The sequence below is a fragment of the Myxocyprinus asiaticus genome, chromosome 26 (assembly GCF_019703515.2).
Source record: "Myxocyprinus asiaticus isolate MX2 ecotype Aquarium Trade chromosome 26, UBuf_Myxa_2, whole genome shotgun sequence".
NCBI classification, from domain to species: Eukaryota; Metazoa; Chordata; class Actinopteri; order Cypriniformes; family Catostomidae; genus Myxocyprinus; species Myxocyprinus asiaticus.
This window is the reverse complement of record NC_059369.1, coordinates 24637399-24662240: the sequence shown is the minus strand read 5'-3', so window position 1 is coordinate 24662240 and position 24842 is coordinate 24637399.

Sequence of the window (24842 nt, the reverse complement as noted above, 5' to 3'; positions counted from 1 at the left end):
CCAATGCACTGATGCTTTTGCCTAAAGGATGCACATTACTATATGTAACGTTGCTCTAGAAATCATGGATTCTAAACATTTGTACAAAAAACTTTTAAAAGTCAGTGCAGTTTAGCTTATTGACAAAGTTTGGCCACTTTGTCTTGTAGCATAAGGCAGCTAGAATACTTATTGATGCTGTCAGTGTCACGTGCGCTTTGCTGATTATATACTGTATACTCTGACAGTAAACCAGTAACAGTTTAAAGAGGAATGTGGATATGCCATGGTTTTCTTGCTCATAATGTGTTGTGTTTATGTGGGTGTTTTAATTGCAGGAAAACATACTATTATTCGTTAAATTACATGGCAGTGGCGACATTTTTTGCAAAACGACTTTACGTGATTCATTGCATAGCACATATTGCAGCATTTCTGAGGAGAAATGTCCACTGTGTGGCGCTAAAAGCGAGTAAATTGTTCTCCCATACAGATGAGGTTTTAAGGTTAATGCTTTATCAAGTTTTAAATAAACAAAACCATCCTCTCAACCCTAAACCTGGCCTAAACCTAACCCATAGTGTCATAAAAGCAAATTTGAGATAAAAACGGAATTGCTGAAGCAATCTCATAATTTAGGATGTTTCTGGCACACGTGACAACATGCTCTTCAGGGCTCATACCCTGGTTCTTCGCATTGCATGTGCGACACTTTGTCAGCTGAGCAACTGCACAACAATATCATGCCCAAATAAGCTTCTAAAAGTAGTTGATTATTTAATGCAAACATTAAAATGTATTGCCTTACAGGTTGTGCGCTATTGTAAAAGTGTTTTGATGTCATAAGATAACATTGTGTGAGGAACAGAGCAAAAAGGCAAACTAAGCTTAATATACTGATTATAAACTCTAAGCTTAATATACTGATTATAAAACAGGAAGCAATCCTTATGCTTCTTGTTAATGCAAACAATGAAATCTGATACCATTCAGTAAGATTTTGTCATTGAAAATCTGAAACATTCACTCCTCAGTGGTGATGTTCTGACCATTAATCAACTTATGGCACAGTAGACAGTTTGTGCTTTATTTAGGTGCTTCTATTGTAAGTGCTTTATTATTGTCACCTTGATTTTTGTCAACATTATGCCACAACTGCTGTCGACTGAGCTAACTTGTATTTAACTGTTTTGTGTCATGTTCATATACCCTTTTATAATATGTTGGATGGTTAATTCACACAATTTCTAGTGTGTACTAAATACAACTGCAGTACAGCACTATGCGTGTACTTTGACTACAACGATATTAAAAATCACTAATTCTTTCAAACTCACTCTGCATTGTTACAGCAACTCTTCACTCACTCAGCAACAAATGTGCCGTGATAGATAATGGCCCTTAAAATCCTTCTCCATGTTCCCTCATTGAATTCATGAATATAAAAGGTAATTTATCACTCATGAAAATCCTGATATTGCCCATTCCTGCTCCCAGCGAAACTAGCACACACACTCTCTTATTAAAACTCTGCCCAAGGGGCTGAATCAAGTTTACTTTATGGATTTCTCTTTCTCTTTTCGAAGTATATTAGAGAGATAAAATGTATATTAGTTTCTCTCTCTCTCTCTCTCTCTCTCTCTCTCTCTCTCTCTCTCTCTCTACTTTTCCTGCTCTCTATAACAGATTCATCAGAAATTAATCAAGGGTCAATCTGATGTGTTGAGATAGATACAATGAAATGTGAGAATACATGGGGGGAAGGTCTGATACTGATGGAAATGGAAATATTAATAAAGAAGAGAGAGGTAATTTTTGTGGAAAGATGGAGCATGAATAGATAAAAGATTGCATTTGTTGAAAAAATAAATAAAAAAGTTGTGTCTGCTGAAAATATACAAGCACATGAAAACCAGCATTTGAAAATTCGGTGAAACTTACCCATTTATATTAAACACATATAAATTGGTAAGTTCAGCAGCAGCGCTTGTGTATTGTTGTTTTTTGCAGCAAATTTATGGCATGTATTGACTGATGCAAATGGTCAGGATTTATATTCATTTATTTAATAATTTAGCAGAATCTAAACTTTAGAATTTACCTCAAGGTTTTCTTTTTTGTTAACATACTCTAGTCAAATTGCCAGATTATTAAACTCCAGTGGTCCATAATTTTGTGCATTAATGTGCAGAGGAAAATGGAGGCACAGCATAATCATGTGGTTAAGGTGGGATATAATATATAATACCTAAAAATATATGTTTTTAGATAATATACAGTTTAGTGTATTTATATAATATAAACACACTTTGGGGTGTAATATACTGTATATTATCCTATTTGTGTTCCTAGTCAAATTAATCATATCTGTTTATGTGTTGATTAGTGAAAAAATATTCAGATTAGCCTTTACGTTGTAATGTTGTGGTATGTCATCATCAGATAAATGTTCATGTTCATATAGGTTTTTCCCCCGCTGTACATTTTCTTTGAAAGATTATTTAATGTTTTGCTAGTAAGTGGGTAATTCTTGTTTTCCAGTGGTCTTCTTGAAGGGTGCCACTATATATTAAATCAATATGTGCTTTTCATTCCTACTGATTAAATCTACAAACATTTAGGCAATTGTATGAACATAGCAATAATTATTTAGGTATTCAATTATAACTATATGTTAGCTATATGAATCCCGATACCAAAAGAGCTCATATGTTTTGGTTCATCCATACTAGTATTAATAGATAATTCTTTAATAGTGTTTAATTTGTGAAGTTATTCAGAGGTCTTCATGAACAGCATTATGAAACTGGTAGCATTCTTTGTGATTTTCATACAAAGCAAGTACTCTAATAGTCCAACCGGTATATTTTCCCTGTTTTGCTTAGCATCTTTCCTTAATGTATTACACATCTACACAACATCACTATTTCCAGCATATATGCATAGTGCAAATCAGTATAAATGTTTAGTTTGTGCTTTCATGAATCTCATGAAATACCAGTCACCAACAGATTAGAGCTTTGATTTCAGGAGGACTGGGGTTACTTATTCCATTTTCTGTATGAATATGAGAGCGTGAGTGTGTTTATGTGTGTTTGTGCTCTTATAAAGCTGTGATTCATTTTTCACTACTGCCATATTTTAATTCCCTTCTGAGATAGGAATGGCCCCTGAAAGAGTCCCTGTGGAAATCACAGGAGGCAGCTGTGGGCTTGCAATTGCTTTGCACTCAGGAAAACAGTAATGAATAATCTATTGGCACTACAGAAGGAGGGTGGGTTAAACGGATAGGGAGGACATGGAGATGATCGCCACACATTGAGGTGTGATTCTAGCATTTTACATGGCAGTTATCATGGACCATCTATCTATCTGTCTATCTATCTATCTATCTATCTACACTATATGGCCAAAAGTTTGTGGACACCCCCTTCTAATTAACGAATTTGGTTACTCCATTAAATCCAGTAAAGAAAAATCTTAATGTTTCTTTACAGGGCTATAGCCAGGGTTTAGAAATTAGTGAGGTCCAGATTTTTCTTCTTTTAATAGATCTTATTTACGGCAATTCATATCAAAATTACATCTAAAAACAAAAGTTATACACTACAGTAACACAAACTCATTATCTATAATGAAATACATACAGAGGGACCTGTTGGCAAAAATACTTTTATTAAAGCTGCACAACCTCTTCTTCTGTGTGTGTGTGTGTCTGTGTTGTGACAGAGAGGGAGAGAGAGAAGAGAGATAGATAGTAAAAAATAAAGGGAGAGAGAGAGTCAGAAGATGAGACCAAAAATGCTATTAAACTATTTTGAAAAGGACTATATGATTACATCAGTTTTCATATTCTATTATGTAAAAACTGAGATAATAATGTGCATTAATGTCAGTGCCACTTATATACAGTTTGGAACAAAAACTTTTCAACCAGGCCAACCCCCTCTGAGGTGTTAATACATTGATCTGTGCTGGAAACCCTGTATGACACACATTGTATGACATTTCTTTGTTCTGGTTAACAGGGAGAATAATAAGTTGCAATTTACAGACTTTCAAGAGTGATCTCTCTTCAATCACAGAGAACTTATTGCACCAAGAAGGCCATAATTATATTAAAAGTGGCTCTTTAAGGCTCCTACCTGGAAGTGAAGGCTTGAATCGGGCAGTGGGCAAAGCAATGTGTGGTTGAAGAACACACTAACTACAGGCCGTTCATCATGGTCTTTCTCTCCACTTCTTGGCTCACTGAAATTGCATAAAATAAGACAGTTACAGACTTACAAGTTATGATCAGGTAGTGCAAATGTGACAATCTTGGTATACTAATCTTCACAACATGCATTACCTTTTGGAAGGCTAGTTGGGTCCTCCTGTGCCCAGAGGCATCCCACCGCCTGAGAACTCTCTCTTTGTCAATTTTCACTTTCCAGTGAACATGCATAAGCGGCAGTCCTGTAAGCCGTTCATTGGACATGCTGGCTCTGAGCCAAGTTTTGAGCCTTCACATGGCAGAGAATGACCTTTCACAGGCACATGTTGTCACTGGAAGTGTAAGAAACAGTTTCAACATACATTTTATGTTGGGAAAGAAGTGTTGCTTGCAGAGTTTCCAAAGCTAATAGGAATAATAGGGTTCAAAACAGTATTACTAAGAATGCAAACTTTAATACAGTGAAAAACACACTCTATTAGCATAACATAAATATATATAAATAAATAACAATATCCAAAATTCTTTTGAATGTCCATGTACTAAAATAAAATATTTGATGCCATGAGTGTACTTTCATTAACTATTACTATTATTTTGAATGGCCATGGAAAATGAAGCAATGTGATAACAATTTTACCTGGTCGCAAAAATGAGTCCGTTAATTTACCTGATGAACTTTCACCTTTTGTTGACCCTTTATGCTTCGCAGAGCTAAAGTGTGCTTCTATATCACTTGCACCTTTATTAGCAACTGACACATACAGGTGCATCTCAATAAATTAGAATGTCGTGGAAAAGTTCATTTATTTCAGTAATTCAACTCAAATTGTGAAACTCGTGTATTAAATAAATTCAGTGCACTCAGACTGAAGTAGTTTAAGTCTTTGGTTCTTTTAATTGTGATGATTTTGGCTCACATTTAACAAAAACCCACCAATTCACTATCTCAAAAAATTAGAATACATCATAAGACCAATAAAAAAACATTTTTAGTGAATTGTTGGCCTTCTGGAAAGTATGTTCATTTACTGTATATGTACTCAATACTTGGTAGGGGCTCCTTTTTGCTTTAATTACTGCCTCTATTCAGCGTGGCATGGAGATGATCAGTTTGTGGCACTGCTGAGCTGGTATGGAAGCCCAGGTTTCTTTGACAGTGGCCTTCAGCTCATCTGCATTTTTTGGTCTCTTGTTTCTCATTTTCCTCTTGACAATACCCCATAGATTCTCTATGGGGTTCAGGTCTGGTGAGTTTGCTGGCCAGTCAAGCACACCAACACCATGGTCATTTAACCAACTTTTGGTGCTTTTGGCAGTGTGGGCAGGTGCCAAATCCTGCTGGAAAATGAAATCAGCATCTTTAAAAAGCTGGTCAGCAGAAGGAAGCATGAAGTGCTCCAAAATTTCTTGGTAAATGGGTGCAGTGACTTTGGTTTTCAAAAAACACAATGGACCAACACCAGCAGATGACATTGTACCTCAAATCATCACAGACTGTGGAAACTTAACACTGGACTTCAAGCAACTTGGACTATGAGCTTCTCCACCCTTCCTCCAGACTCTAGGACCTTGGTTTCCAAATGAAATACAAAACTTGCTCTCATCTGAAAAGAGGACTTTGGAACACTGGGCAACAGTCCAGTTCTTCTTCTCCTTAGCCCAGGTAAGACGCCTCTGACGTTGTCTGTGGATCAGGAGTGGCTTAACAAGAGGAATACGACAACTGTAGTGTCTGTGTGTGGTGGCTCTTGATGCCTTGACCCCAGCCTCAGTCCATTCCTTGTGAAGTTCACCCAAATTCTTGAATCGATTTTGCTTGACAATCATAAGGCTGCGGTTCTCTCGGTTGGTTGTGCATCTTTTTCTTCCACACTTTTTCCTTCCACTCAACTTTCTGTTAACACGCTTGGATACAGCACTCTGTGAACAGCCAGCTTCTTTGGCAATGAATGTTTGTGGCTTACCCTCCTTGTGAAGGGTGTCAATGATTGTCTTCTGGACAACTGTCAGATCAGCAGTCTTCCCCATGATTGTGTAGCCTAGTGAACCAAACTGAGAGACCATTTTGAAGGCTCAGGAAACCTTTGCAGGTGTTTTGAGTTGATTAGCTGATTGGCATGTCACCATATTCTAATTTTTTGAGATAGTGAATTGGTGGGTTTTTGTTAAAAGTGAGCCAAAATCATCACAATTAAAAGAACCAAAGACTTAAACTACTTCAGTCTGTGTGCATTGAATTTATTTAATACACGAGTTTCACAATTTGAGTTGAATTACTGAAATAAATGAACTTTTCCACGACATTCTAATTTATTGAGATGCACCTGTAAGTGCCAGCTTTACATGTCATACATTCTGCTTCCCACAGATCTTGACCTGGATGAAAGCATGGGAATTTTTTGCAAATCTTCTGTAAATTTGCACTTTTGTTTCCACTCAGCTGTCATTTGCTGCTACTGTCAAGCAACTTTTTGATGCCAAACACAACAGCGCTTTGCGCTTTCGCAGAGAGATTTGGCCAATAGTTGCTGCAAGCCTCTTATAAATCGACCAATTGGTGTGTGAGAAGGCGGGACTTATAAAGAGGGGTTAAAGCAATGCAAATATGCGCGCACACACAATGAAGTATTAGACCAGATGCACATCATGATCAGGGCCATAGCCAGCTATGAGGTCACCGAGGTCGGGACCTCGGTAATTATTTTAAAAATATATGTCTATCTATAAAATTTTTCTAATAAAAAACCAATCGGCGCTATTTAACTGTATAATCAGGAGTTGAAAACATCTGGTCTATCCTCACAGCAGGTGTTTCCATGGAGCTGCATCTTAAATAACTCTCTGATTGGTGCGTGATGCTTATCTCTGTGTTGATTGGATAGCTGATCAAGTTCACAGCCAGCCGGGATCAAGCAATCCAGTCACAGTCCAATGTTGAACTGACCTGGCATGAACCAAGGTATGTGACTAGGACAGCTAACAATAATTAATTAATTAAGTAACCCTAGGTGTTTGCTATAAACTAACTATATAATATTTGTTTTGAATAAATGTAACTTCATTAACGTTGAGCTAAACTTAAGTACATGGCACGAGAGAAGAAAGAAAGCAACACTAAACAATGGCATTCGTTTTGTCTATGCAACTAGTTAGCTAGCTTCTAATACTATTATGGTGACCATACGTCCTCTTTTTCCCGGACATGTCCTCTTTTTCGGACCTTAAAAAATCGTCCGGCCAGGATTTCTAAATTTGCGAAAATGTCCAGGATTCGGCTTTAGTTGCATTATTATGTAAAGGCTTGGGCTTTGTGTGCTTCCAAATTTGTGGCAACTGTTTGGGGATAGTCCTTTTCTGTTCCAGCAGGACAATGCCCCTGTGAACAAAGTGAGGTCCATAAAGAAATGGTTTACTGTGTCTGGCGTGGAAGAATTTGACTGGCCTGCACAAAGCCCAGACCTGAACCCCACTGATCACTTTTGGGGTGAACTGGAACAGCAACTGTAAGTCAGGCCCCATTGACCAACATCAGTTCCTGACCTCACTGATAGCCTTGTGTCTGAATGAGAGCAAATCCCTGCAGCCATGTTACTACATACAGTATAGTGGAACGCCTTCCCAAAAGAGTGGAAGCTGTTATTACAGCAAAGGGGGAAACTGATGCCTAAGGTTTTGAAATCAAATGTTCATCAAGCACATATGGTGTCCACAAACTTTTGGCCATATAGTGTATATCTGTTTGTTTGTCTGTACGTGAGCGTGATGAGGAGGAGGGCAGGGCCAGGCCGTGACTATGCGGCCCCCAGTCGGGCTAATCAGCTGAGGAGAGGGATAAGTGCAGCGGGACGCGGCAGTTCGGGAGAAAGAGAGCCACATGCAGCTGCCATGTGTGTATTTATGTTTGTGTCTTTTTCTTTAAATTAAATATTATTTTGACTGTTCAGCCGGTTCCCCCCTCCTCTTTTCCCAACCTTAACCTTTGTTACATTGGTGCCGAAGCCCGGGTAGGAGGAGGGATGCGTTGTTGTGGAGTCCTCGCTACTGCCATCCACCCAAAGAGCAGCCGCGGTCATCCGCCAGGGGAAGGAGGAGTTGCTGCCGACCGCCTGGATGCAGAGGAATGGCCACCATCCACGAGGGGAGGAGGGGCTCTCTGCCGGCCACCTGGAGCGGTGGAGCCGCTGCCAGGGGTAGAGGAGTTCCCTACTGGCCGCCAAAACGTGGAGGGGTGTTCCATCTGTCAGGGGTCGGAGGACTGGCTCCGGTCCGCCCAGGGAGGCGACGGTGTGTCTGAGAAACCGGCGAGCAAGTTTTTTTCTCTCTCTCGCCTATAAAAAAATAACACTTTTTATATCTGAATTTATTTACTGTATAATTAAAGGGTTACATTAGTTCATTAATTCATCCAAAAATGAAAATTCTCTCATCATTTACTCATACTCATGTCATCTAAGATGTGTATGACTTTCTTTCTTCAGCTGAACACAAACATTTTTTAGAAAAAATATCTGTAGGTCCATACAATGCAAGTGAATGGCGGCCAGGCATTTGAAGCTCCAAAAAGCAGATCAAATCAGCATAAACATAATCCATCAAACTCGTGTGGTTAAATCAATGTCTTCTGAAGTGATCCAGTTGGTTTTGGGTGAGAACAGACCAAAATGTAACTCCTTTTTCACTGTACATCTTGACAGCACCAGTTTCCTTGGCGATCATCATTTCAAGCTCGATTACACTTCCTATAGTGCCATCTTGCACTCAGCTTGAAATCACGATCGTGCCTATAGACTGCAATGTAAAGATGTACAGTGGAAAATTAGTTATATTTTGTTTTGTTCTCACCCAAAACTGAGTGGATCACTTCAGAAGACATTGATTAAACCACTGGATTCTTATGGATTACTTTTATGCTGATTTTATCTCCTTTTTGGAGCTTCAAAGTTCTGGCCATCATTCACTTGCATTGAATGGACCAACAGAGCTGAGATATATTTCTAAAAATCTTCATTTGTGTTCTTCAGAAAACAGAAAGTCATACACATATAGGATGTCATGAGGGTGAGTAAATCATGAGAGAAATAAATTTTTTGGGTGAACTATCCCTTTAAGACAACATGTATGCTGTAATTTATCAATGTATATTTTGACATAATATCTTCAATAAACCAATTATTAACCATTGCTAAATGTGCAGAAATAAACCATACTTCCACTTTTCAAGCTTGTGAGCTGTCCACCATTGCATAACTCAGAGTGTACAGAATGTTTTCCTGCTTAGGGGTCATTGAACACGATATGGTCTTCAGTGTCACATTCAAAAATTAGTTTTGACTTTGCTCCCATGAAACACAGTTGAATCACTTTGACTTCTTCAATGTCTCCCACTAGTGCCTGAAAGCAAAACCATGACAGAGGTGTTTCCTTTACAAAGATCCTGTGCTTCTAAAGGCTCTACCATATTTCTTTTTGACTCTCTTGTCGAAAATAGCCAGAAATAGCATGTCTTCAAGAAAATATATATCATGGACCATCTATCTATCTATCTATCTATATATCTATCTATCTAGCTATCTATCATCTATCTATTCTATACAATATCTGTCTATTTATCGATTTATCATCCAACCATCGACCCATCGACCCATCCATCCATCCATCCATCCGTATAGACATACATGTACATACATACATACACTCTCTGTGCTGACAAACATGGTTGAAGGTTTCACAAAGGTTGGAATGGAAAGCTGTTATCTCTTCTGGGTCCTAAGTCACATTCACAATCCTCCAAATATTTAGAAATATTAAAATTTAATCTTCACGTATAGCAAACGGAATTAGCAAATAAAGCTCGTCTGCTATAAAATATTCAAATGTGTGACTAAGGACGCTCAGTGTTCTTGGACAAACTCAGGGTTTGTACTCAGATGTCTGCAAATTTAGTGCCCATATTGCCTGTTCCTGTGCTCCAGCCCTGACAGACCCACAGGCTAAGACTGATTATCATGAGAATAATTGAGAGAGAGGAAGAGTCAGTGCTGCTTTTAATAGAGCTGTTTCTATCTTCATACTGATAAATAATGCACAGCAGTCAGCATATTTGGATTTAACGGATGATATTGACCTTTTTGGGCAGATAGTGAGTGGGGTGTGAGATGAGGGGAGAGAGTGAGAGAAACTGAGGGAAGGAACGAGAGAATGAGAATGAATTAAGTGTGAGAGAGGGAGAGAGACAGCCTTGAAGGCCAAGCAATCTATCATGCTGATATTGTTGATTTGCTTTGCATATTGTTATGAAAATAACAAACAAACATAGATTACAGAATGACAAAGTCAATTTCCCATTGCAGAAATCAGTCTCAGTTTACTGGCATACGGAGCAATAAAGCATTTATACATCATTTATGTGTAATATAGGTTTCATTTATCATTGTGAGTAAATAAACCCCAGTAACATCATCTTATGTCACGCATGACATCATGTGTGAAATATAGCATGTTATGTTATAAACTTTTACCTAGAAATTGGATTAATTAAAATGTGATACATGAGGTGATACCTGTTTTGTATGACATTTTGTTGTAAATTAATTATAAGGTGGAGCCTACATGTTTGTGTGAAGTATACAACTGTGGAAACTTTGACAAACAACCATTTTAGCTGAGGAGTATCCAAGCAATGCCATGATAAATCTTTCATAGTCAGAGAGAGACAATGGCATATTGTGAGGCATTCAGACACCTCCGTGAAGTTGGCACCCCATATAATTAAATCATCTCCAATACTGTCCCATTAATTTGTGCTGATTTGTCCTGCTAAAACGAGCGTTTGTGCTGGTTTGGTGTTTGAGATATTAAACATTCTTCTTTTTTGGCTGTGTGACATCATTCTCCACCCCATGTGGTCCAAATCGCTCCAAACAGGTGTCGTTCATTTGTGCTCAATTTGTGCTGGTTTGTGCCATTAAAATGAACTTTGTACCTATTTCCCTTTCTTAGATATATCAAGAAACCTTTCAGGAGTAAAGAGTGCAAAAATGCTGTTCAAAATGTTTCAATGTGTTCACTTAAAGTCAGGTGTGAGGCAGGTAGATGCAAATTGTAATGTTGCAAACATAATAACATCAACAATGAAACAAGTACCAAGTGCAACAATTTCGACTGAGTGCTCTTCTCCATACTGCAGTCAACGTACAAGATCATCAAGGACAATCCCTCTCCTACCAGTCAATGTAGATATGCTACAAAGTCAGGGAATGAAAAAACTCCAAGAAACACTGGAAGATGGACTACACCTCAATAGGTCCAAGTGTCTGAAGCCACTGAAGTCACCTGAGGACTGCCCAAGCTGGAAGATGGATGACTCATCAAAGAAAATCCTCTGCAATGGCTCAGTCACACACAGCTGCATCACTGGACAACTACTTCGCATTGAAATAAATGCTAATACAAACCATTCACTATCTGAAATCCCTGTGAACATGGACCTGGACAGTCATATCTTCAATTTGCGAGGGGTTGTCGCATTCATTCCAGGACCTACATGGGCTTCTACTGGACATTACATGGCTTACTGCAGGAGAACCTCTGTTGGCTGGGAGAAATACAATGACCTGTGTGACTGTGTCACAACAGTCTCAGCAAAAATGAAGATGCAACCCCATGTCATATTGTTCACCAAGGAGGACTAAAATGTTTTGTTAATGAATATCTTCTACTGGCCTCTGCAAAAATGAGTAAAGTTAATAACAGAAATAGTCAATAAATTTTCTTTACCAGTCAGTTTCCATTATAACATTACACCCGTTTAAACAGTACCTTGTTTGTTTTTTCAGTGTTTTTAGAGAAATTCTATGCTTTTTTATTGTTCTGTTATTTAGAACACAGACCTCTTTTTACACTTCTCTAACAGGAACAGTCAATAGAAAATGTTTTCCAGTTGATCCATGGTTCTTTGAACGATGCTACTTATTTTCTTCAAAGTATTTGTTCTGTTATTTGTATATTTTCCATCTTTAAAAATAGATCTATTTTCCATTTGATAGGATACATGACTTTGGTGTTGTCTGTTAAAAGGCAATGTAGTGGGCTGCATTCTGCTTGATATCTTAATCTTCAATATTGTTCATATGTTGGAATATAAAGATACATAACCAGAGATTATTTATTCAGACCTTCAGACTTGCTGCATGTATAATTTCTTTCTTGTTCTAATTAATTTCCACTCTCTTGTCCCAACTACTCTCAAACTGCCTGTTTTGTATGTCTCCAGCTCTTTATGTGCTTGTCAAATTCGATAATTTGTATAGACCTTTTCTTATAATGGATGGCTGTCATCCAGCCTTTTACCAATGCAGGACACATCCAGAGGCAATTCTAAGTATTAGAATTTACACTGCATTCTATTATCATCTTGACCTTTTGGAGCAATAGTGAAGAGATTGCTTTTTTGAATGACAATATAACATAAATCACAAGAGGTGAGGGCTCAGTTTTTTTTTTTGTTTTTTTTTTGGCCCATATTGCAGACAATTTTTCATCTTGATGAGTACGTTTACATGACAATAATGTACTAAAAACAGAAACGTTTTTCCTTTGCGTTTTTGAAAAGATTCGCGTACAGACGACAACGTTGTCAAAATGATCCCTGTTCACACGGATCCGCAAAAACTACTAAAAGCGCTGTATTATTCATGCCAGGCCAGTAGTTGGTGATGTCACTTTGTAAAGAAACACTACGCACCTGCGCACATAAGCATTCTTCCACAGAGCGGCGAATACAAAAAATGAAGATGGCGATCGCTGGTCGTAGTAGTGATGTAGTAAATCTACATTTTGCTGGAGAAGCGTCAATAAACTCAAAATCTTGGGCAGCACAAACACAGTCCTGTAGTCCGCCATTGTAGATTTGAATGTCTCGCGTGTTGTTTTGAAGTACTCGCGCTCATGCCTATAGACTGAACATGTAATACGCGTGTGCATGACGTCATCGTTTTTGTATGTTTACACGGAGACGATTAGGGCATCATTTTCAAAAACTTGCACTTTGAAACCCGTTTTCAAAAGTTTGCGTTTTCAGGCCCCAAAACGCCGTTGTCGTGTAAACGAACAGCAAAAACGCATAAAAAGTTTTCCGTTTTTAGTTGAAAAAGTTGACATTTTAACGGCCCCTTGTATGTGAAACTTGTTTCTTTGAACCACCACAAACATACAGGTAAAAGGGATAGTTTACCCAAAATGAAAATTCTCTCATCATTTACTCACCCTCATGCCATCCAGATGTGTCTGACTTTCTTTCTTCTGCAGAACACAAATGAAGATTTTTTGAAGAATATTTCAGCTCTGTAGGTCCAATGTAAGTGAATGGTGGCCAGACCTTTGAAGCTCAAAAAAGCACTTACGTAAAGGCAGCATAAAAGTAATCCATAAGACTCCAGTGGTTTAATCCATATCTGCTGAAGCAATATGATAGGTGTGGGTTTTCTTATAAATTCTATTCCCTCCCCAGTAGTTGGCGATATGCACGAAGAATGTGAATCATCAAAAACAAAAGAACTAGGATGTAAATGTGAAAGAAGAGATTGAGAGTTACGGTTTTTCTCAATCGCTTTGGCTCAATTCTCGAATGAGAATAATTTTTTTCAAAATATTAATTTCAGATCTCTGAAAAATTTGTTTCTTGTTCATACCAGATTTGAATTTCTTATTCATTTAGGCAAATTGCACATGCTTTGGCACATGTGTGCAAAAGAGCAAGTACAATTGTCTACAATTTGCACAATAAATAAATGCATATGGCTTGCAAAATTGATGAGTTGATTCTCAGTGAAATTGTCATACTCTTCACAACTTCTAAACATTCTTTCATCATGTGAGCCATCACATGCAACATGATCCATTCAATTATCAAAATCTGTCAGACATACTATGACATGGAATGTTTTTTCATTGTTGCAGTTTTTGCTTTTTTTTTTTTTTTTTGCATGGATGTTATTTTGTGGTAATTTTCTGTTCACTGTATATATGACTTGTAAGAAATGTGTAAAAATGGACATGCAAATATGAATGACACATTGCTACAAAAATAAATGTACTGTATACATACAAATGTGCATATCCTTTTTCTGTGTACTACAGTATTGGACAATATTGACTTTTCCCAGTAAACTTTTACCTACTATTGAAATCGGTATCTAAAAAGCTCAGTGCAATACACAATAGCATTCAGCTAGACAAAACTGACATTCATGTATAGTACAGTAAGCAGTCAGTGTCAACAAAAAAGTTGAACAAAAATGAAAGGTCTATATAACAAAAATTTCCGAGGTTAACTACCATGGTGAAAAAACATCTGAACATTTTGACCAGTACGGCTCACATGATGACAAAAATGATTTTTCATTTTTGTGGCATTGACCAATAAACTGACACAATATCTAGGTTTTGAAGTATGAATTAAATGTTTTGGGTGAGTTACTACATTTTGTAAACATGCAATAAAGTTGTGATGTCCCAAAAAACAGTTGTGATAATTGCACTTACAGTTTAGAGAGTGTTAAGAATTATTATTATTATTATTTTTTTCATGAGCCAAAGCGATTGAGAAAAACTGTAAAAGGACTTAAATATTGATTTGTTTCTCACCCACACCTATCATATTTCTTCTGAAGACATGGATTAAACCACTGGATTTGTATAGATTACTTTTATGCCACCTTTATGTGCTTTTTGGAGCTTCAATGTTTTAGCCACTATTCACAGGCATTGTATGGACCTACAGAGCTGAGATATTCTTCTAATAGATCTTTGTTTGTGTTCAGCAGAAGAAAGAAAGTCATACACATTTGGGATGGCATGAGGGAGAGTAAATGATGAGAGAATTTTCCCATTTTTCCATTTTTGTACTGAAGGCAGTCCTATCATTTATGAGTATAAACTTTTCTCAATGGTTTCAACTTCCTGTGATGTAAGGCCAATATATATATATATATATATATATTACAATTTCTTCATTTAGCACTAGTAATAGTGAGTACAATTTCTGCAGTAAGACGCAGCAATATCCAGTTTTTGTTGATCGCTTTGGTACTATTATCGCAAGTATGTGGTAAAACCTCACAACTGTTAGTACAAAACTCAAAGCAGATCATCAAATAGGCTGGTTTTTCAAACATGTAATCACATGTTCAATTGACTAAGTACAACACACAAAATTACACAGTAACTTTTTCACCACACCTAATCAGTGTGTCATCAAACATCTAAATTACATGTAACCACACATAATGAATACTCGTTATTGCTAATTGATTTGACATAGTGGTAACCACAATTGGTCACTATATACTGTAAAAGGGGGGGGGGGGGGTGTAAACACTGGCAATTTCTTTCAACATGGAGCAGGACAGACAGCAAGGAATAGGAAGAGCTCGTGGACAAGGGATCCATCAGAGAGGTGGGCATGGGCACCAACAGAGAGGTGGGCATGGGGCCTGTCGAAGTGTTGGTTGTCAGAGAGAGGGAGGCAGAACTGTTGTCTCTAATGAAGTCCGGGCCATCACTGTTGATCATGTGGTGAACTGAGGCCTTACTATGGCAGAGGCTGCCAGATTACAGCAGTTGATCCAAATCTAAAAAGATCAACTGTCAATACTATCATCCGAACTTTTTGCCAAGAAAACCGGTAAGTCTGGAGGATATAAACTATGCTTTACCATTACATTTAAAGTAAATTGTAATGCATGTAAATTCATAAAACATGTTACAATATTCTTACAGTATGATCTATTGACAGTATACTCTGTTCTATGCTTAGATTTGACAGAAAACCCCATAGTGGTGGCCATGGCCATGGCCGTGTGCTGACCGACCAGCAGGCGTGGGCAGTGGTGGAAATGATGAGGGCCAGGAATGATATATGGCTGTCGGAAATAAAGCAGGCAATTGAGGAGAACAATGATACCTTTGCCAATGTGGCATCCATCAGCCTACCAACAGTAGACCGCCTTTTGAAAAGGCACCGGGTATCAATGAAACACATTTACCTGGTGCCTTTTGAGAGAAACAATGACCGGGTGAAACAACTGAGGGCTGAGTATGTTCAGGTACAGCACTATATACTGTATAACTGTTACTATTTGATGCATCACCTACTTCATATGTATATTGGAACTACACTGTAAAAAGAACTAACCGAAATATATATTTTTAGAGGGTGATGGTGCTTGATGCTGATGTGAACCATCACAAATAAATTTTTGTTGATGAAGCGGGCTTTAACCTGGCCAAAACCCGTCGCCGTGGACAGAACCTCATCGGCTAATGGGCCACTGTCCAAGTGCCTGGACAACGTGAAGGAAACATCTCCATGTGCGCAGCTATCTCTGAAGATGGTGTGGTAGGACATAGGCCATTACTTGGCTCCTACAACTCTGCACATCTCATTGAATTTCTCAATGAAATTGAGCCAGCCTGTCAAGGTGAAGGGGTCACCTATGTAATTGTGTGGGACAATGTTAGGTTCCACCATGCAGAGGTGGTTCAAGCATGGTTTCAGGCCCATCCCCAATTCATGACCCTCTACCTGCCCCCATACTCTCCTTTCCTCAACCCTATTGAGGAATTTTTTCAGCATGGAGGTGGAAGGTCTATGATCGCCAACCCCTTGAGCGCACCACCCTCCTTCAGGCCATGGATGAGGCATGTGATGACATCAGTGTAGACCAATGTCAAGCATGGATTCGCCATGCCAAAAGGTTTTTCCCAAAGTGCATGAACAATGATGACATTCATTGTGATGTGGACAAGAATCTATGGCCAAATGCTCAATCCAAATTAATGTAATGTGTGCTAAATGTTATGTTCTGTTTTCATTTAGTTAATTTGTTTTATTTAACTGTGTACATTTGATTATAGAGAGTATACCTATGCTACAATTATATCTGAAAAACACGATTTGCCCAAATGATTGTAGAGGATGTCTTCATTGATTACAACTTGATTACACATAGGAAAGATATTATGGAAATGATAGATTCTGTAAATGTTGTGTATTGCCTAATGTGAAAACTGTGTAATCTGTCTTTTACAGTACTGTAGCATATTACTTTCAGCACTCCTAAGGACGATTTGAAAAATGTATCTTGCATTGTTTGTTATTGGATTCACTGGTAGTTAAAACAGCAAAACTGAAAAGATATCATTATGTTGTGTTTTGGTGATTAAACCATATGTTCTCATGACATTTCACGAGAAACTTAAATTTTGAATCAATGGTTGTGTGGTGAGAGATGTTTACAATCCAAATGAATGCACAATGGCAAGTTTTGAATGAAAGACTGGCTGCGTTACAAGTGTGATGAGTTTGGAGTTATGTACTAAGAGTTGTGAGGTTTTACCACATACTTGCGTTAATAGTACCAAAGCGATCAACAAAAACTGTAATAAAGCAAGTTGGCATTAACTGAAAAACAGCACAATCTAGTGGTTACATGGAGCCAATAACAGGATGTAAAATGTCCTCAGGAACAAAGACTGACGTGCAAAATAATAAAACATTGTTTTGGCTAACAAAATTGTAATTAATTAATTGTATAATATTACAACATATCAAACGCATGTGACAACTTACCCCAGTAAAATGTGACAACCTACCCCGAAATGACATGAAAAATGCTTATGAAAAATACTCCTGTCCTGAGAACAACTTTTCTGTTCTCAGAATCTTCCATCATCACAAAGTTGACACTTGTCTTAGACTTAATGTATGCCAGTGTGGTTTTATTGTGTTCACTTTTGTACCAAGGAACATAGGCGGAGCGTGTGTAAGGCTGGGCGAGACTTAGCCTTCCCCTGGCCAGTAAACTGTCTCAGTTCCCCCACCTCATATAGCCTACAAACTTTAATTACGAGCAGGAAGGGAAAGTTGACACTAGATCAGTGGCCGTGGCCAAATTCAGCATAAAATGTAAATCGCTTGAGTCACTGCACAGGTTGTCTTTATTTCTGAAAGAAATTGTGAGCTTGTGAAGAAGACTCTCTCCACTTGATTTTATTGTAGCCTATTTTCCAAAACTTTACTGCATGACAGTGCGGGACCACTTTTAACGGTGTATATGCAGGTCCAAACGGTTCCGTTTTTTTATTTTTTTATTTTTAGTTTTATTTTGCTGCATTAGCAAAGAGTGCTTACTACATAGTATTTAATTGGCTGTTATGCCAATAAAATAAATTGTGCATATTTGCTTGCTGTAGCCTAATATTGAGACGTTAAGATAATTATTAATATGAGTAGCCTACTGCATCTGTGTAAACACAATAATAACCATTTATTCATCTGGAAGGTTTTGTATGGAGTGTGAACATTTACAGTTGGTAGTAGATGCCATTTAATAAAATATTTTGTCTTGAATGCAGGGTTTAAATTGAGATTTCAGAGGTGGGGATCGTGTGATTGTTGTTATAACATCCATTCAATTAAAAATATGGGTGTCTAATTATGTATATTCATAGGCCTGTATGGTATTTCACAGAATATATATATGTATAAATAAACAGGGTTGGGAGGGTTACTTTTTAAATGTATTCCACTACAGATTACAGAATACATGCTGTAAAATGTAATTTGTAACGTATTCTGTTAGATTACTCAAGGTCAGTAACATATCCTAAATACTTTGGATTACTTCTTCAGCACTGGCAGATTTTTTCACTTGTTTTGACTATTAAAAACTCTGCCAGTACAGTAAGACAAAATACACATGTTAAAAATACATTCTCTGAAAAACCTAAATATCTTGTGCAGTGTTGTTTCTAAAACAAGATAAATCTAATTGATTGTTTTAAGGATTTTTAGATATTTTTACAGGAAAACAATACAAAAATTATTATCAAGAATATGATTTTTGCCCTAATATCAAAGGTCTTTTTAGAAAAAAAAAAATTATGATCCAACGTGAATTTTCTTGATAAAAAATATGATCGTGCCTTGTAACGTGCTTGTAAAATGGCTAGAAAAAACATTTTAGCTTAGCATAAAGCTGACAATTTACACAAGGTTTATATATATATATATATATATATATATATATATATATATATATATATAACAGTACTGTGCAAAAGTTGTAGGCACTTAAGATGTTTCACAAAAGCATTTGTCTTAAGATGGTTATTTACAGTGCATCCGGAAAGTATTCACAGCGCTTCACTTTTTCCACATTTTGTTATGTTACAGCCTTATTCCAAAATGGATTAAATTCATTATTTTCCTCAAAATTCTACAAACAATACCCCATAATGACAATGTGAAAGAAGTTTGTGTGAAATCTTTGCAAATTTATTAAAAATAAAAAATGAAAATAATCACATGTACATAAGTATTCACAGCCTTTGCCATGACACTCAAAATTGAGCTCAGGTGCATCCTGTTTCCACTGATCATCCTTGAGATGTTTCTACAACTTGACTGGAGTCCACCTGTGGTAAATTCAGTTGATTGGACATGATTTGGAAAGGCACACACCTGTCTATATAAGGTCCCACAGTTAACAGTGCATGTCAGAGCACAAACCAAGCCATGAAGTCCAAGGAATTGTCTGTAGACCTCCGAGACAGGATTGTATCGAGGCACAGATCTGGGGAAGGGTACAGAAAAATGTCTGCAGCATTGAAGGTCCCAATGAGCACAGTGGCCTCCATCATCCGTAAATGGAAGAAATTTGGAACCACCAGGTCTCTTCTTAGAGCTGGCTGCCCAGCCAATCTGAGCGATCGGGTGAGAAGGGCCTTAGTCAGGGAGGTGACCAAGAACCCGATGGTCACCCTGACAGAGCTCCAGCGTTTCTCTGTGGAGAGAGGAGAACCTTCCAGAAGAACAACCATCTCTGCAGCACTCCACCAATCAGGCCTGTATGGTAGAGTGGCCAGACGGAAGCAACTCCTCAGTAAAAGGCACATGACAGCCCACCTGGAGTTTGCAAAAGGCACCTGAAGGACTTTCAGACCATGAGAAACAAAGATTGAACTCTTTGGCCTGAATGGCAAGCGTCATGTCTAGAGGAAACCAGGCACCGCTCATCACCTGGCCAATACCATCCCTACAGTGAAGCATGGTGGTGGCAGCATCATGCTGTGGGGATGTTTTTCAGCAGCAGGAACTGGGAGACTAGTCAGGATAGAGGGAAAGATGAATGCAGCAATGTACAGAGACATCCTTGATGAAAACCTGCTCCAGAGCGCTCTGGACATCAGACAGGGGTGACGGTTCATCTTCCAACAGGACAACGACCCTAAGCACACAGCCAAGATAACAAAGGAGTGGCTACGGGACAACTCTGTGAATGTCCTTGAGTGGCCCAGCCAGAGCCCAGACTTGAACCCGATTGAACATCTCTGGAGAGATCTGAAAATGACTGTGCACCAACGCTCCCCATTAAACCTGATGGAGCTTGAGAGGTCCTGCAAAGAAGAATGGGAGAAACTGCCCAAAAATAGGTGTGCCAAGCTTGTAGCATCATACTCAGAAAGACTTGAGGCTGTAATTGGTACCAAAGGTGCTTCAACAAAGTATTGAGCAAAGGCTGTGAATACTTATGTACATGTGATTTTTTTTTTCATTTTTTATTTTTAATACATTTGCAAAGATTTCACACAAACTTCTTTCACATTGTCATTATGGGGTATTGTTTGTAGAATTTTGAGGAAAATAATGAATTTAATCCATTTTGGAAGAAGGCTGTAACATAACAAAATGTGGAAAAAGTGAAGCGCTGTGAATACGTTCCGGATGCACTGTATATCTTCAGCTTTAGTATGTCAATATGTGTGTATGTGTGTATGTATGTATGTGTGTGTCTGTATGTATATGTATAATTAGTTGTATTTTTTATTTTTTATTATTATCTATGTCTTGCTGCTGTTTTTGTATTGTTCTTGTATTGTTGTACACTGGAAGCTCCTGTCACCATGACAAATTCCTTGTATGTGTAAGCATACTTGGCAATAAAGCTGATTCTGATTCTGATTATGATTCAATAGGAAAAATAAATTTTAGACTCTGAAACATTACTTTTGCAAATAGAAAAGATTAGAATAGAAGAACAGGGCACTCTGCAAGAGATGGCATTGCCCCCACAAAGCCCCTCACTGAACATCGTGTCAGTCTGAGATTACATAAGAGACAGAAGCAATTGAGACAGCCTAAATAGATAGAAGAACTGTGGCGAATTCTCCAAGAAGCTTGGAACATCCTATCTGCCAACAACCAAGAAAAACTGTGTCTAGGTGTACCTAGTAGAATTGGGGTTTTAAAGGCAAAGGTGGCCTCACCAAATATTGATTTAGCTTCTTTTATGTTTACTGGACTTTGTATGATGTTAATTGATAAATTCAAACTATTTATGGCATTATTTTTGAAGACATCCTCACTATGCAAAATTTTTCACAAGTGCCTAAAACTTTTGCACAGTACTGTATATATACAGTGCATCCGGAAAGTATTCACAGCGCTTCACTTTTTCCACATTTTGTTATGTTACAGCCTTATTCCAAAATGGATTAAATTCATTATTTTCCTCAAAATTCTACAAACAATACCCCGTAATGACAATGTGAAAGAAGTTTGTGTGAAATCTTTGCAAATTTATTAAAAATAAAAAATGAAAATAATCACATGTACATAAGTATTCACAGCCTTTGCCATGACACTCAAAATTGAGCTCAGGTGCATCCTGTTTCCACTGATCATCCTTGAGATGTTTCTACAACTTGACTGGAGTCCACCTGTGGTAAATTCAGTTGATTGGACATGATTTGGAAAGGCACACACCTGTCTATATAAGGTCCCACAGTTAACAGTGCATGTCAGAGCACAAACCAAGCCATGAAGTCCAAGGAATTGTCTGTAGACCTCCGAGACAGGATTGTATCGAGGCACAGATCTGGGGGAAGTGTACAGAAAAATTTCTGCAGCATTGAAGGTCCCAGTGAACACAGTGGCCTCCATCATCCGTAAATGGAAGAAGTTTGGAACCACCAGGACTCTTCCTAGAGCTGGCCGCCCGTCCAAACTGAGCGATCGGGTGAGAAGGGCCTTAGTCAGGGAGGTGACCAAGAACCCGATGGTCACTCTGACAGAGCTCCAGAGTTTCTCTGTGGAGAGAGGAGAACCTTCCAGAAGAATAACCATCTCTGCAGCACTCCACCAATCAGGCCTGTATGGTACAGTGGCCAGACGGAAGCCACTCCTCAGTAAAAGGCACATGACTGCTCGCCTGGAGTTTGCCAAAAGGCACCTGAAGGACTTTCAGACCATGAGAAACAGAATTCTCTGGTCTCTTTGGCCTGAATGGCAAGCGTCATGTCTGGAGGAAACCAGGCACCACCCGTCACCGGGCCAATACCATCCCTACAGTGAAGCATGGTGGTGGCAGCATCATGCTGTGGGGATGTTTTTCAGCGGCAGGAACTGGGAGACTAGTCAGGATTGAGGGAAAGATGAATGCAGCAATGTACAGAGACATCCTTGATGAAAACCTGCTCCAGAGCGCTCTGGACCTCAGACTGGGGTGACGGTTCATCTTCCAACAGGACAACGACCCTAAGCACACAGCCAAGATAATAAAGGAGTGGCTACAGGACAACTCTGTGAATGTCCTTGAGTGGCCCAGCCAGAGCCCAGACTTGAACCCGATTGAACATCTCTGGAGAGATCTGAAAATGACTGTGCACCGACGCTCCCCATCTAACCTGATGGAGCTTGAGAGGTCCTGCAAAGAAGAATGGGAGAAACTGCCCAAAAATAGGTGTGCCAAGCTTGTAGCATCATACTCAGAAAGACTTGAGGCTGTAATTGGTACCAAAGGTGCTTCAACAAAGTATTGAGCAAAGGCTGTGAATACTTATGTACATGTTGTTGTTTTTTTTTGTTTTTTTAAATAAATTTGCAAAGATTTCAAACAAACTTCTTTCACGTTGTCATTATGGGGTATTGTTTGTAGAAGTGAGGAAAATAATGAATTTAATCCATTTTGGAATAAGGCTGTAATATAACAAAATGTGGAAAAAGTTAAGCGCTGTGAATACTTTCCAGATGCACTGTATATATATTTTCTATAAAACTAGGCTAAATGCACATTCTTATGGGGTATACAGCTTTGAAATAAACTAAGCAAAATTGCTACTTCATATTGATCTCAGAAATGGGTGAGCAGTTGATTTCATACAGTAGTTTCTACTGTTAGATTAAAGTATTGTGTAATAGGAATTTGGACAAAAAACTTTACACGGAGCACTCTGTGAATTCTCTGTGAAAATCCCTTTATGAAGCGAGATACCACACATAACGGAAATTATATTTTCAATTTAAAAGTCCGTTCATTAGAACAGTCCTGAAAGCAAAAAGTAAAACTTTACAGAAATGTATGAAAGTAAAAATGGAAAAGCAAAATAAATTAATAATAATAAAAAATAATAATAATAAAAAAATTTGATGGTCATTTAAGAGATAATTCTTCTTTGTAGTGGTAATTCAATTCGTAATGAATGCTGATTTTAACAACTTACAAGTTATAGATTTGCTTTAAAATGCATAATTTATTTACAACTGATTTAGATAATCAATTGATTTATAAATGTTTTCAAAAACTATATGAATTGCATCTGTCTCTCATTATGATTAGGGATCAGCCTCATTACAGCAAATCTAAACTGCTGTGCACTGATGAAAATCAATAAAAAAGAATGGCATGCCATTACAAAAAGTTCATAACAAGTCTTACATATTTGACATTGACGTTTATCATTAAGACGCTCAAACGGCCATGATTTCTAGTTTATGGTTATATGGTTATGGTAGAACCATATTTATGGTTCTGGCTTCACAATATTTGTTGCAGGGGTCAAAGCAAGCGGAGGTCTTTCCTCAAGAAAATAGATAGATAGAGAGAGAGAGAGAGAGAGAGAGAGATCAAATGCATGTGTTACTGGGGGAGGACAATCATGAGTTGCAGCTAAATTAATTAATTAATCACTACCTTAATGTACTTCAGTCACAGTATTTTTATTTTCTTATGTTCACAGTGTCTTGTTAAATGCTTATTTTATTTAATATTGTATAGTGTATATTGTTATTATAGTTTTTATTTTATTTTATTCATTACCTGGCACCTTATTTTAATTCTATTTTTATTGTTAATTGTTACTGTTTTATTATTATTATTTGTCTTGTCATTATCTGTTTTGTGTATTAATTCTTTGGCAATATTGTATGCAAACACAATCATGCCAATAAAGTACTTTAAAATGAAATTGAAAAATTGAGAGGGCGAGAGAGAGAGAGAGAGAGAGAGAGAAAGAGATAGATAGAGAGAGAGAGTGGAGAGAGAGAGGGAGGGAGGGAGAGAGAGATAGATAGATAGAGAGGGAGAGAGAGAGAGCGAGAGAGATAGAGAGAGAGGGGGTGAGAGAGAGGGAAAGGGGGAGAGATAGAGAGAGAGAGGGAGGAAGAGAGAGAGAGAAAGCGAGAGAGAGAGAAAGGGGGAGAGAGAGAGAGGGAGGGAGGGAGAGAGAGAGAGAGAGAGAGAGAAAGAGAGGGAGAGAGAGAGAGAAAGAGGGAGGGAGGGGGAGAGAGAGAGAGAGAGAGAGA